This window comes from Salmo trutta, unplaced genomic scaffold (assembly GCF_901001165.1).
Source record: "Salmo trutta unplaced genomic scaffold, fSalTru1.1, whole genome shotgun sequence".
In the NCBI taxonomy this organism is placed as follows: Eukaryota; Metazoa; Chordata; class Actinopteri; order Salmoniformes; family Salmonidae; genus Salmo; species Salmo trutta.
In genome coordinates this window covers 12,501-27,500 of record NW_021822679.1, presented here as the reverse complement: position 1 = coordinate 27,500, position 15,000 = coordinate 12,501, and the positions used below count along the sequence as shown (strand labels likewise).

Genomic DNA, 15,000 nt, shown 5'->3' with positions numbered 1-15,000 from the left:
CTCCAGCCGACCCTGGTGAAAGAACGAGGGAGGAGAGTAGGACAGACACCAGCTCTCACCTCCAGCCGACCCTGGTGAAAGAACGAGGGAGGAGAGTAGGACAGACACCAGCTCTCTCACCTCCAGCCGACCCTGTTTAGCTCCATGTTAACATGAACGCACGCACACAAAACAATTCTCCCAGAGACCAGTGGCACTCTCTCCCTCGGTCTGGGTTCAAATCAAAATCTAAAAAAGTTTTTGTCACAACAGGAGACGAACTTCCTGTGAAATGCTTAGTGACAAGCCCTTAACCAACAATGGAGTTGTAGTAGTTATTAGTTCAACTAGCCATCAGTCACCGTTATCTACAGCCCCTTGCACTTAATACATTCCACAGAGGAATCTAAACACCAACTCAAAAACACAACAACAAATGAAAGAGGGACCAATGGAATGTTGTTATTATGTTATATTATAGAGGTTGGGGGACACTAAAGAGAGTGGAACCAGGGGGGGTTGGGGGACCCCAAGCAGAGTGGAACCAGGGAGGGTTGGGGGACCCCAAGCAGAGTGGAACCAGGGGGGGTTGGGGGACTCCAAGCAGAGTGGAACCAGGGAGGGTTGGGGGACCCCAAGCAGAGTGGAACCAGGAGGGTTGGGGGACTCCAAGCAGAGTGAAACCGGGGAGGGTTGGGGGACACTAAAGAGAGTGGAACCAGGGGGGGTTGGGGGACCCCAAGCAGAGTGGAACCAGGGGGGGTTGGGGGACTCCAAGCAGAGTGGAACCAGGGAGGGTTGGGGGACCCCAAGCAGAGTGGAACCAGGGGGGGTTGGGGGACCCCAAGCAGAGTGGAACCAGGAGGGTTGGGGGACTCCAAGCAGAGTGAAACCGGGGAGGGTTGGGGGACCCCAAGCAGAGTGGAACCAGGGGGGGTTGGGGGACTCCAAGCAGAGTGGAACCAGGGAGGGTTGGGGGACCCCAAGCAGAGTGGAACCAGGGGGGGTTGGGGGACCCCAAGCAGAGTGGAACCAGGAGGGTTGGGGGACTCCAAGCAGAGTGAAACCGGGGGGGGTTGGGGGACCCCAAGCAGAGTGGAACCGGGGGGGGTTGGGGGACTCCAAGCAGAGTGGAACCAGGGAGGGTTGGGGGACCCCAAGCAGAGTGGAACCAGGGGGGGTTGGGGGACCCCAAGCAGAGTGGAACCAGGAGGGTTGGGGGACTCCAAGCAGAGTGAAACCGGGGAGGGTTGGGGGACCCCAAGCAGAGTGGAACCGGGGAGGGTTGGGGGACCCCAAGCAGAGTGGAACCAGGGAGGGTTGGGGGACCCCAAGCAGAGTGGAACCAGGGGGGGTTGGGGGACCCCAAGCAGAGTGGAACCAGGAGGGTTGGGGGACTCCAAGCAGAGTGAAACCGGGGAGGGTTGGGGGACCCCAAGCAGAGTGGAACCAGGGGGGGTTGGGGGACTCCAAGCAGAGTGGAACCAGGGAGGGTTGGGGGACCCCAAGCAGAGTGGAACCAGGGGGGGTTGGGGGACCCCAAGCAGAGTGGAACCAGGAGGGTTGGGGGACTCCAAGCAGAGTGAAACCGGGGAGGGTTGGGGGACCCCAAGCAGAGTGGAACCGGGGAGGGTTGGGGGACCCCAAGCAGAGTGGAACCAGGGAGGGTTGGGGGACCCCAAGCAGAGTGGAACCAGGGAGGGTTGGGGGACCCCAAGCAGAGTGGAACCCGGGGGGGTTGGGGGACCCCAAGCAGAGTGGAACCGGGGGGGGGGTTGGGGACCCCAAGCAGAGTGGAACCAGGGGGGGTTGGGGGACCCCAAGCAGAGTGGAACCAGGGAGGGTTGGGGGACCCCAAGCAGAGTGGAACCGGGGAGGGTTGGGGGACCCCAAGCAGAGTGGAACCAGGGAGGGTTGGGGGACCCCAAGCAGAGTGGAACCAGGGAGGGTTGGGGGGACCCCAAGCAGAGTGGAACCAGGGAGGGTTGGGGGACCCCAAGCAGAGTGGAACCAGGGAGGGTTGGGGGACCCCAAGCAGAGTGGAACCAGGAGGGTTGGGGGACCCCAAGCAGAGTGGAACCAGGAGGGTTGGGGGACCCCAAGCAGAGTGGAACCAGGAGGGTTGGGGGACCCCAAGCAGAGTGCAACCAGGGAGGGTTGGGGGACACCAAGCAGAGTGGAACCAGGGAGGGTTGGGGGACCCCAAGCAGAGTGGAACCAGGGGGGGTTGGGGGACTCCAAGCAGAGTGGAACCAGGGAGGGTTGGGGGACCCCAAGCAGAGGGGAACCAGGGAGGGGGGGGGGGGACCCCAAGCAGAGTGGAACCAGGGAGGGTTGGGGGACCCCAAGCAGAGTGGAACCAGGGGGGGTTGGGGGGACCCCAAGCAGAGTGGAACCAGGGAGGGTTGGGGGGACCCCAAGCAGAGTGGAACCAGGGAGGGTTGGGTGCCTTATGGGTGACACCAAACACTTGCATTTAACACACATGGTCCAGAACGGGCAGTGGGTTCAGCACCATCACAATAGCCTGGACGCCATGAGATACAAGACGAGAGAGAGAGAGAGGTCAGAAAAACAAAGCCAGCAGGAGAGAGAGAGAGAGAGAGAGAGAGAGGAGAGGAGAGGAGAGAGAGGAGAGGAGAGAGGAGGAGAGAGAGAGGAGAGAGGAGAGAGAAGAGGAGAGAGAAGAGGAGAGAGAAGAGGAGAGAGAAGAGGAGAGAGAAGAGGAGAGAGAAGAGGAGAGAGAAGAGGAGAGAGGAGGAGAGAGAAGAGGAGAGAGGAGGAGAGAGAAGAGGAGAGAGAAGAGGAGAGAGAAGAGGAGAGAGAAGAGGAGAGAGAAGAGGAGAGAGAAGAGGAGAGAGAAGAGGAGAGAGAAGAGGAGAGAGGAGGAGAGAGAGAGAGAGAGAGAGAGAGAGAGAGAGAGAGAGAGGAAGAAAAGAACATCCTGGGTATCTGACTGCCTGTCACTCACACAGCGAGAGCTGCTATGTCATAACGGTAAACCTAGAAAATGTGCGTGAGAAAGAGACATTTCATATTTCTCCTTCCACCGTTCTTTCTTAAATCATTCTCAGACAGACGGACAGACGGGTGCACGAGGTCAGCATACCAAGATGGGATCCCCAGGCCTTTAGGCCCACTGGAATTCAGGATGTTGTGTGTCTCAGTGTGTGGTGTGTGTCTCAGTGTGAGTGTGGTGTGTTGTATGTGTCAGTGTGTGGTGAGTGTCAAGGTCAGAGGTTCCCAACAGGGGAAACATTCAGAAGTTTATCTGCTGCACAGCCTCCTGTCACTGTCACACACTCTCTCTCCCCCTCTCCCTCCCCCTCTCCCTCTCCCTCTCCCTCTCCCTCCGAGGATCAGTATAGGATCAGATTAACAGCCAGGCTTTACCCTCCCGTCTCTGTCCCACTGTGGTCCCCCAAAACTAAGGCCCAGAAAAGTGTTCTCTCTGCACCACCGTCTCTCATGGCTGTCAGGTCAAAGTCTGTGCTGCCCTTACATAAACAGTCCTGGGCCCTCATCCCTTAACTGTACTCTGTCTGAACCCTGAACCCTCATCCCTTAATCGTCTGAACCCTGAACCATCGTCCCTTAAACGTCCTCTGCCTGAACCCATCTTGTCACACACACACACACACACACACACACACACACACACGTATGTCTCGTGCCCCTCGACTACCTCCTGTGACTGCACCGCACAGGAATGTGACAGTGAGAGGTCTCTCTCTCTCTCCTTTCTTTCAATCGCCTCTCCCCTTCCCTTATTCCATCGCTCTCCTTACTATACCTACCTTCTCTCTATCTCCCTCCTTCTTCCAAAGACTTATTCCCCTTCTCCCTTCCCCCCCCCGTTCCACGCCCTCTCTCTGTCGGACAGTGCTAATATAGAGGAGGTAGGCGTTGATAGAGTTTCCTCTCTGACCCAAAGCAGCTGTCTCCTCTCTCTGACCCAAAGCAGCTGTCTCCTCTCTCTGACCCAAAGCAGCAGTCTCCTCTCTCTGACCCAAAGCAGCAGTCTCACTGTCTCCTCTCTCTGACCCAAAGCAGTAGTCTCCCCGTCTCCTCTCTGACCCAAAGCAGCAGTCTCACCGTCTCCTCTCTCTGACCCAAAGCAGCAGTCTCCCCGTCTCCTCTCTCTGACCCAAAGCAGCAGTCTCCCCGTCTCCTCTCTCTGACCCAAAGCAGCAGTCTCCCCGTCTCCTCTCTCTGACCCAAAGCAGCAGTCTCCCCGTCTCCTCTCTCTGACCCAAAGCAGCAGTCTCCCCGTCTCCTCTCTCTGACCCAAAGCAGTAGTCTCCCCGTCTCCTCTCTCTGACCAAAAGCAGTAGTCTCACCGTCTCCTCTCTGACCCAAAGCAGCTGTCTCCTCTCTCTGACCCAAAGCAGCTGTCTCCTCTCTCTGACCCAAAGCAGCAGTCTCCTCTCTCTGACCCAAAGCAGCAGTCTCCTCTCTCTGACCCAAAGCAGCAGTCTCCTCTCTCTGACCCAAAGCAGCAGTCTCCTCTCTCTGACCCAAAGCAGCTGTCTCCTCTCTCTGACCCAAAGCAGCAGTCTCACCATCTCCTCTCTGACCCAAAGCAGCAGTCTCCCCGTCTCCTCTCTCTGACCCAAAGCAGTAGTCTCCCCGTCTCCTCTGACCCAAAGCAGCAGTCTCACCGTCTCCTCTCTGACCCAAAGCAGCAGTCTCCCCGTCTCCTCTCTCTGACCCAAAGCAGCTGTCTCCTCTCTCTGACCCAAAGCAGCAGTCTCACCATCTCCTCTCTGACCCAAAGCAGCAGTCTCCCCGTCTCCTCTCTCTGACCCAAAGCAGTAGTCTCCCCGTCTCCTCTGACCCAAAGCAGCAGTCTCACCGTCTCCTCTCTGACCCAAAGCAGCAGTCTCCCCGTCTCCTCTCTCTGACCCAAAGCAGTAGTCTCACCGTCTCCTCTCTGACCCAAAGCAGTAGTCTCACCGTCTCCTCTCTGACCCAAAGCAGCTGTCTCCTCTCTCTGACCCAAAGCAGCTGTCTCCTCTCTCTGACCCAAAGCAGCTGTCTCCTCTCTCTGACCCAAAGCAGCTGTCTCCTCTCTGACCCAAAGCAGCAGTCTCACCATCTCCTCTCTGACCCAAAGCAGCAGTCTCCCCGTCTCCTCTCTCTGACCCAAAGCAGTAGTCTCCCCGTCTCCTCTGACCCAAAGCAGCAGTCTCACCGTCTCCTCTCTGACCCAAAGCAGCAGTCTCCCCGTCTCCTCTCTCTGACCCAAAGCAGCTGTCTCCTCTCTCTGACCCAAAGCAGCAGTCTCACCATCTCCTCTCTGACCCAAAGCAGCAGTCTCCCCGTCTCCTCTCTCTGACCCAAAGCAGTAGTCTCCCCGTCTCCTCTGACCCAAAGCAGCAGTCTCCCCGTCTCCTCTCTCTGACCCAAAGCAGTAGTCTCACCGTCTCCTCTCTGACCCAAAGCAGTAGTACGTCTCCTCTCTGACCAAAGCAGCTGTCTCCTCTCTGACCCAAAGCAGCTGTCTCCTCTCTCTGACCCAAAGCAGCTGTCTCCTCTCTCTGACCCAAAGCAGCTGTCTCCTCTCTCTGACCCAAAGCAGCTGTCTCCTCTCTCTGACCCAAAGCAGCTGTCTCCTCTCTCTGACCCAAAGCAGCTGTCTCCTCTCTCTGACCCAAAGCAGCTGTCTCCTCTCTCTGACCCAAAGCAGCTGTCTCCTCTCTCTGACCCAAAGCAGCTGTCTCCTCTCTCTGACCCAAAGCAGCAGTCTCCTCTCTCTGACCCAAAGCAGCAGTCTCACCATCTCCTCTCTGACCCAAAGCAGCAGTCTCACCGTCTCCTCTCTCTGACCCAAAGCAGCAGTCTCACCGTCTCCTCTCTCTGACCCAAAGCAGCAGTCTCACTGTCTCCTCTCTGACCCAAAGCAGTAGTCTCACTGTCTCCTCTCTGACCCAAAGCAGTAGTCTCCCCGTCTCCTCTCTCTGACCCAAAGCAGCAGTCTCACCGTCTCCTCTCTGACCCAAAGCAGCAGTCTCACCGTCTCCTCTCTGACCCAAAGCAGCAGTCTCACCGTCTCCTCTCTGACCATCCTCTGTACACTACACACATTCTCTGAATGTTCTCTTGTCGCTGTGTAATAATGGCTATGCTGACTTCAGTCTTCAAAACACACACACACACACACACTAGAGGTGTCAGACACAGCGCAGACAGGTCCTCACAACTGATTTGACATGGCCCAGCTCTCTCTCTCTCTCTCTCCCTCCCTCTCCCACCCTCCCTCCCTCCCTCCCTCGGGTAGACAGGTGAAGAGGGGATGCTAGGGAGAGAGGAATAAGTTGATCAGTGGTGTTTCAGAGGACTTCAATAAGGGAAACAGAGAGACAAGGCAGAAGAGGAGAGGGAAGAGGAACAAGCAGTTCCAGAGTGGGATAGAGAAAAAGTGGGATGGGGGGCCTCTATATGGGGGGGGGGCCTCTATATGCCCTGCTGATGGACAGACCAAAGGAATGTCACAGACAACCTCTGGATACTCCTTAACAAAGAGAGGGATGGAGGTGAGGAGAGATGGATGGAGGTGAGGAGAGAGGGATGGAGGTGAGGAGAGAGGGATGGAGGTGAGGAGAGAGGGATGGAGGTGAGGAGAGAGGGAATGAGAGAGGAATGGAGGTGAGGAGAGAGGGATGGAGGTGAGGAGAGAGGGATGGAGGTGAGGAGAGAGGGATGGAGGTGAGGAGAGAGGGAATGAGAGAGGGATGGAGGTGAGGAGAGAGGGATGGAGGTGAGGAGAGAGGGATGGAGGTGAGGAGAGAGGGAATGAGAGAGGGATGGAGGTGAGGAGAGAGGGATGGAGGTGAGGAGAGAGGGAATGAGAGAGGGATGAGGAGAGTGGGGGATGGAGGTGAGGAGAGAGGGAATGAGAGAGGGATGAGGAGAGTGGGGGATGGAGGTGAGGAGAGAGGGAATGAGGGAGGGATGGAGGTGAGGAGAGAGGGATGAGGAGAGAGATGAGTCCAACACGTGCTCTGCTGTGGGGGCGACGACGACATATCAGGGCACACAGGGCCGTCCCCCAACCACAGGGCCGTCCCCCAAGCACAGGGCCGTCCCCCAACCACAGGGCCGTCCCCCAAGCACAGGGCCGTCCCCCAACCACAGGGCCGTCCCCCAACCACAGGGCCGTCCCCCAACCACAGGGCCGTCCCCCAACCACAGGGCCGTCCCCCAACCACAGGGCCGTCCCCCAACCACAGGGCCGTCCCCCAACCACAGGGCCGTCCCCCAACCACAGGGCCGTCCCCCAACCACAGGTTTTACCAGTAGGTCTACGCTTTACAACAACATGCTCAATGGGTGACATGTCTGGGGAGTAAACAGGCCATGGAAAACTGGGACATTTTCAGCTTCCAGGAAATGTGTTCAGATTCTTGCGACATGAGGCCGTGCATTATCATGCTGAAACACGAGGTGATGGTGGCAGGCTGAATGGCAGGACGAATGGCAGGTTGAATGGCAGGACGAATGGCAGCAGGTTGAATGGCAGGACGAATGGCAGGATAAATGGCAGGTTGAAGGGCAGGTTGAAGGGCAGGTTGAAGGGCAGGTTGAAGGGCAGGTTGAAGGGCAGGTTGAAGGGCAGGATGAAGGGCAGGTTGAAGGGCAGGTTGAAGGGCAGGTTGAAGGGCAGGATGAAGGGCAGGATGAAGGGCAGGATGAAGGGCAGGATGAATGGCAGGATGAATGGCAGGACAATGGGCCTCAGGATCTCATCACTGTATCTCAAACGGCCATCGATAAAATACAATTGTGGTCGTTGTCCGTAGCTCATACCATAACCCCACCGCCACCATTGGGCACTCTGGTCACAATGTTGACATCAGTAAACCGCTCGCCCACACGACGCCGTGCACCATCTACCCGGTACAGTAGAAACCGAGATTCATCCGTGAACAGCACACTTCTCCAGCGTGACAGTGACCATCCAAGGTGAGCATTTGCCTTCTGAAGTCGGTTACGACGCCAAACTGCAGTCAGGTCAAGACCCTGGTGAGGACGTCGAGCTTCCCTGAGACGGTTTCTGACAGGATGTGCAAACCCACAGTTGGTCCCACAGGTGAAGAAGCAAGCTGGAGGTGAAGAAGCAAGCCGGAGGTGAGGTCCTGGACTGGACTGGTTACATGTGGTCTGCTGTTGTGAGGCCGGTTGGACGTACTATCAAGTTCTCTAAAACGACGTTGGAGGAGGCTTATGGTAGAGAAATTAACATTCAATTCTATGGCAACAACTCTGGTGGACATTGCTGCAGTTAGCATCCCAATTGCACGTTCCCTCAAAACTACCGTGGCATTGTGTTGTTGTGACAAAACTGCACATTTTTAGAGTGGCATTTTATTGTCCCCAGCACAAGGTGCACCTGTGTAATGATCATGTTGTTTCATCAGCCTCTTGATATGCCACACCTGTCAGGTGCGTTTTTATTATGGCAAAGGAGAAATGCTTCCTGACAGGGAAGTAAACACATTTATGCACCAAATTTGAGAGAAATAAGCTTTTTGTGGGAATGGAAAATGTAATGTTGCATTTATATTGTTGTTCAGTATATATAGAGCATATTTAAGTTACAGGGTCCTTAACCAGGACAGACTAGTTACAGGCTCCTTAACCAGGACAGATAGGAGAGACTAGTTACAGGGTCCTTAACCAGGACAGACAGGTGAGACTAGTTACAGGGTCCTTAACCAGGACAGACAGGTGAGACTAGTTACAGGCTCCTTAACCAGGACAGACTAGTTACAGGCTCCTTAACCAGGACAGACCAGTTACAGGGTCCTTAACCAGGACAGACAGGAGAGACTAGCACTGTATTTTCCAAATCCATTTGTAATCTCACCACTACCTCCCTCCCTCCTGGTCTCTGTCCTGTCCTTCTGTCCTTCTGAACTTCTCTCCCCTGGTCTCTGTCCTGTCCTTCTGTCCTTCTGAACTTCTCTCCCCTGGTCTCTGTCCTGTCCTTCTGTCCTTCTGAACTTCTCTCCCTTGGTCTCTGTCCTGTCCTTCTGAACTTCTCTCCCCTGGTCTCTGTCCCTCTGAGTTTCTCTCTCTCTCTGTCTATTTCTCTCTAGCCCGTCTTAACTTCTTTCTCACTCCTTTTTTGGTCCTGCCGTGCTTCTCTCACAGGGCGGAGTTGGGGGGGCCTGCCTGGCTGGGCAGAATTGGGGGGGCCTGCCTGGCTGGGCAGAATTGGGGGGGCCTGCCTGGCTGGGCAGAATTGGGGGGGGCCTGCCTGGCTGGGCGGAATTGGGGGGGCCTGCCTGGCTGGGCGGAGTTGGGGGGGCCTGCCTGGCTGGGCAGAATGGGGGGGCCTGCCTGGCTGGGCAGAATTGGAGGGGGCCTGCCTGGCTGGGCAGAATTGGAGGGGCCTGCCTGGCTGGGCGGAATTGGGGGGGGGCTGCCTGGCTGGGCGGAATTGGGGGGGGCTGCCTGGCTGGGCGGAATTGGGGGGGGCTGCCTGGCTGGGCGGAGTTGGGGGGGCCTGCCTGGCTGGGCGGAATTGGGGGGGCCTGCCTGGCTGGGCGGAGTTGGGGGGCCTGCCTGGCTGGGCGGAGTTGGGAGGGGGCTGCCTGGCTGGGCGGAATTGGGGGGGGCTGCCTGGCTGGGCGGAGTTGGGGGGGCCTGCCTGGCTGGGCGGAGTTGGGGGGGGCCTGCCTGGCTGGGCGGAGTTGGGGGGGCCTGCCTGGCTGGGCGGAGTTGGGGGGGCCTGCCTGGCTGGGCGGAGTTGGGGGGGCCTGCCTGGCTGGGCGGAATTGTGGGGGCCTGCCTGGCTGGGCGGAGTTGGGGGGGCCTGCCTGGCTGGGCGGAGTTGGGGGGCCTGCCTGGCTGGGCGGAGTTGGGGGGGCCTGCCTGGCTGGGCGGAGTTGGGGGGGCCTGCCTGGCTGGGCGGAGTTGGGGGGGCCTGCCTGGCTGGGCGGAGTTGGGGGGGCCTGCCTGGCTGGGCGGAGTTGGGGGGGGCCTGCCTGGCTGGGCGGAGTTGGGGGGGCCTGCCTGGCTGGGCGGAGTTGGGGGGGCCTGCCTGGCTGGCGGAGTTGGGGGGGCCTGCCTGGCTGGGCGGAGTTGGGGGGCCTGTCTTGCTGGGCGGAGTGGGGGGGCCTGCCTGACTGGGCGGAGTTGGGGGGGCCTGCCTGGCTGGGCGGAGTTGGGGGGGCCTGCATGGCTGGGCGGAGCGGGGGGGCCTGCCTGGCTGGGCGGAGTTGGGGGGGCCTGCCTGGCTGGGCGGAGTTGGGGGGGCCTGCCTGGCTGGGCGGAGTTGGAGGGGCCTGCCTGGCTGGGCGGAGTTGGAGGGGCCTGCCTGGCTGGGCGGAGTTGGGAGGGGCCTGCCTGGCTGGGCGGAGTTGGGAGGGGCCTGCCTGGCTGGGCGGAGTTGGGAGGGGCCTGCCTGGCTGGGCGGAGTTGGGGGGGCCTGCCTGGCTGGGCGGAGTTGGGGGGGCCTGCCTGGCTGGGATCTTGGTTTCCGGCTCTTTTTGCAAATTACCCATCACGCCCTGTCCCAGGACCCCAAATGCAGCGACACAAACAACCTTTGACCTGATTTATCGACCATTCAGCTACGGATTCACAAATACACAGGCAGGTACAAACACACTCACTGTTCCTCACAAGGGGCATTTTCTCTTTGATATGATAATAATAACAATGATATGGATGGAGAGACAGACAGAGAGAGAGAGAGACCGAGAGACAGAGAGACGGAGGGAGAGAGACAGAGAGAGAGACAGAGAGCGAGCGAGCGAGAGCGAGAGAGAGCGAGCGAGCGGGAGGGAGGGAGGGAGAGAAAGAGAGAGAGATGAACTATGGCTGCTTCTGAGACCATGTAAAAAGAGGGAGGAGGAGGAGGTACACAAGGGAAGCAAACATTGAAGAATGAATTAATTTTCCTTTAAATGTTTTTTTAAATTTTTTATCCCCCTTCGGGTCTCTCCGTCAGTGGAGCGGGGAACAAGTGGTAGTGCATCATGGGACAGGCGGGACAAAGAGAGAGAAAGAGAGAAAGAGAGAAGAGAAACAATTGTTGCAATAGAAGAAAGGGGTATCCATCTGTCTGTCAGCTCATTCATCACAGTGTGAATGTGTGTGTGTGTGTGTGTATGTATGTGTGTATATGTGTTTGTGTCTGTCAGCTCATTCATCCTGCCACCAGCCCATCTGTCTCCCAGCAACACACACACACACACACACCCCGCCTCCCAACGCAACACACACACACACACACACACACCCACACACACACCCCGCCTCCCAACACAACACACAAACATCTAACATCCGCCTTTATTCACTCACAAGTATCCCCCCCCACACACACACACTCCTACAGCCATCTATCCTAGTGCTCCCCAACCCTGGTCCTCCTGTACCCACAAGAGAACACACACTCCTACAGCCATCTATCCTAGCGCTCACCAACCCTGGTCCTCCTGTACCCACAAGAGAACACACACTCCTACAGCCATCTATCCTAGCGCTCCCCAACCCTGGTCCTCCTGTACCCACAAGAGAACACACACTCCTACAGCCATCTATCCTAGCGCTCCCCAACCCTGGTCCTCCTGTACCCACAAGAGAACACACACTCCTACAGCCATCTATCCTAGCGCTCCCCAACCCTGGTCCTCCTGTACCCACAAGAGAACACATGTTGACGGTATCCCTGGACAACCACACCTCATTCAGCTTGATGATTGGTTGACCAGTTGAATCAGGTGTCCTTGTCCAGGGCTATAATAACACTGTGTACTGTAGGGGGTACAGGAGGAAACACTGAACCAAAAGGCCATATTAACTAGGGCCAGGAGTTGGTCATGTTGTCAGGAAAAACTCCTGATCATATAAATGTATATGCTCAGAGACGCTTCTAAACACACAGAGAGAGAGAGACAGTCATGCAGTGACATTACAAGATTAAATTAGCAAAATTAAAAAATAATAATTATATATATATATAATCATATTGTACGACTGAAGATTACCACATGAGGAAAAGACTGGTCTTTTAACTCACTCTGTCAATCTTAACCGTGCTAGCTAGCCAAATTTGTCAGCTAGCTTACTGGCTAACCGGTGGTAACCATAGCAACGGAGACAGACTCCACCGCTTTTTACATTTCCAGCAGAAATCAAAAATCCTGTTTTAAATCTAATTCAATTTTAAAACACAGAATTCAGGAGGGAGAACCTGGAAACTTTTGTTTGCCGACTGTTCGCACAACAGGAGTTAGAAACCTGTTGTTTTACCCAGATCACACCACAGCCTGACATACAGCTGTAACCAGGCAATTCAGCTATGTAGGGAAGGTTCAACTATTTCTGTTTATGTGGGAAGAAATTGTGGAAAAAGTCTGAATACCTTCCGAAGGCAGTTGAGAGAGATGCTCTAGAACAGCAGAGTTATATTTAGAGATAGACGCTCTAGAACAGCAGAGATATATATATATAGAGAGATGCTCTAGAACAGCAGAGATATATATATAGAGATGCTCTAGAACAGCAGAGATATATAGAGAGAGAAGCTCTAGAACAGCAGAGATATATAGAGAGAGAAGCTCTAGAACATCAGAGATATGTAGAGAGAGAGATGCTCTAGAACAGCAGAGAGATATAGAGAGAGAAGCTCTAGAACATCAGAGATATGTAGAGAGAGAGATGCTCTAGAACAGCAGAGATATATATATATAGAGAGATGCTCTAGAACAGCAGAGATATATATATAGAGATGCTCTAGAACAGCAGAGATATATATATAGAGATGCTCTAGAACAGCAGAGATATATAGAGAGAGAAGCTCTAGAACAGCAGAGATATATAGAGAGAGATGCTCTAGAACAGCAGAGAGATATAGACAGAGAAGCTCTAGAACATCAGAGATATGTATAGAGAGATGCTCTAGAACAGCAGAGAGATATAGAGAGAGAGATGCTCTAGAACAGCTGAGAGATTTATAGAGAGATGCTCTCGAACAGCAGAGATACATATATATAGAGAGATGCTCTAGAACAGCAGAGAGATATATATATATAGAGAGAGATGCTCTAGAACCGCAGAGAGATATATATATATAGAGAGATGCTCTAGAACAGCAGAGATACATATATATAGAGAGATGCTCTAGAACAGCAGAGATGCTCTAGAACAGCAGAGATATATATATATATATATATAGAGAGAGAGAGACGCTCTAGAACAGCAGAGAGATATATGGAGAGAGAGACGCTCTAGAACAGCAGAGAGATATATGGAGAGAGAGAGACGCTCTAGAACAGCAGAGAGATATATGGAGAGAGAGAGACGCTCTAGAACAGCAGAGAGATATATGGAGAGAGAGACGCTCTAGAACAGCAGAGAGATATATGGAGAGAGAGAGACGCTCTAGAACAGCAGAGAGATATATGGAGAGAGAGAGATGCTCTAGAACAGCAGAGAGATATATGGAGAGAGAGAGACGCTCTAGAACAGCAGAGAGATATATGGAGAGGGAGACGCTCTAGAACAGCAGAGAGATATATGGAGAGAGAGAGACGCTCTAGAACAGCAGAGAGATATATGGAGAGGGAGAGACGCTCTAGAACAGCAGAGAGATATATGGAGAGGGAGAGACGCTCTAGAACAGCAGAGAGATATATGGAGAGAGAGAGACGCTCTAGAACAGCAGAGAGATATATGGAGAGGGAGAGACGCTCTAGAACAGCAGAGAGATATATGGAGAGAGAGACGCTCTAGAACAGCAGAGAGATATATGGAGAGAGAGAGACGCTCTAGAACAGCAGAGAGATATATGGAGGAGAGAGAGACGCTCTAGAACAGCAGAGAGATATATGGAGAGGGAGAGACGCTCTAGAACAGCAGAGAGATATATGGAGAGGGAGAGACGCTCTAGAACAGCAGAGAGATATATGGAGAGGGAGAGACGCTCTAGAACAGCAGAGAGATATATGGAGAGGGAGAGACGCTCTAGAACAGCAGAGAGATATATGGAGAGGGAGAGACGCTCTAGAACAGCAGAGAGATATATGGAGAGGGAGAGACGCTCTAGAACAGCAGAGAGATATATGGAGAGAGAGAGACGCTCTAGAACAGCAGAGAGATATATGGAGAGAGACGCTCTAGAACAGCAGAGAGATATATGGAGAGAGAGACGCTCTAGAACAGCAGAGAGATATATGGAGAGAGAGAGACGCTCTAGAACAGCAGAGAGATATATGGAGAGAGAGAGACGCTCTAGAACAGCAGAGAGATATATGGAGAGAGAGACGCTCTAGAACAGCAGAGAGATATATGGAGAGAGAGAGACGCTCTAGAACAGCAGAGAGATATATGGAGAGAGAGAGACGCTCTAGAACAGCAGAGAGATATATGGAGAGAGAGAGACGCTCTAGAACAGCAGAGAGATATATGGAGAGGGAGACGCTCTAGAACAGCAGAGAGATATATGGAGAGAGAGAGCGACGCTCTAGAACAGCAGAGAGATATATGGAGAGAGAGAGACGCTCTAGAACAGCAGAGAGATATATGGAGAGAGAGAGACGCTCTAGAACAGCAGAGAGATATATGGAGAGAGAGAGACGCTCTAGAACAGCAGAGAGATATATGGAGAGAGAGAGACGCTCTAGAACAGCAGAGAGATATATGGAGAGGGAGAGACGCTCTAGAACAGCAGAGAGATATATGGAGAGAGAGAGACGCTCTAGAACAGCAGAGAGATATATGGAGAGGGAGAGACGCTCTAGAACAGCAGAGAGATATATGGAGAGAGAGAGACGCTCTAGAACAGCAGAGAGATATATGGAGAGGGAGAGACGCTCTAGAACAGCAGAGAGATATATGGAGAGGGAGAGACGCTCTAGAACAGCAGAGAGATATATGGAGAGAGAGAGACGCTCTAGAACAGCAGAGAGATATATGGAGAGGGAGAGACGCTCTAGAACAGCAGAGAGATATATGGAGAGAGACGCTCTAGAACAGCAGAGAGATATATGGAGAGAGAGAGACGCT

The 15,000-nt window shown here is 54.5% G+C and overlaps 1 protein-coding gene across 1 annotated transcript in view; it reads right to left on the bottom strand.

Annotated features, from left to right (window-relative positions):
- Positions 1–15,000, bottom strand: part of exoc6b (exocyst complex component 6B) — a gene marked incomplete at its 5' end in the record, with an annotated part of 40,626 nt that overhangs the window by 13,665 nt on the left and 11,961 nt on the right.